The sequence below is a fragment of the Rhincodon typus genome, unplaced genomic scaffold, assembly GCF_021869965.1.
Source record: "Rhincodon typus isolate 14 unplaced genomic scaffold, sRhiTyp1.1 hic_rhity00004000, whole genome shotgun sequence".
NCBI lineage: Eukaryota > Metazoa > Chordata > Chondrichthyes > Orectolobiformes > Rhincodontidae > Rhincodon > Rhincodon typus.
The window spans coordinates 11,513-11,743 of NW_025969638.1; positions in this window are offsets into that span (position 1 = coordinate 11,513).

Below are 231 nucleotides of genomic sequence, written 5' to 3' on the forward strand. Positions count from 1 at the left end.
TGAGAGAGATTATTAGGGAGGGAGTGAGGGAGATACTGAGGGAGGGAGTGAGGGAGATAATGAGGGAGTGGGAGATAATGAGGGATGGAGTGAGGGGTTACTGAGGGAGTGAGGGAGATACTGAGGGAGGGAGAGAGAGAGATAATGAGGGAGGGAGTGAGGGAGATAATGAGGGAGGGAGCAGGTGAGTTAATGAGGGAGTGGGAGATAATGAGGGATGGAGTGAGGGGG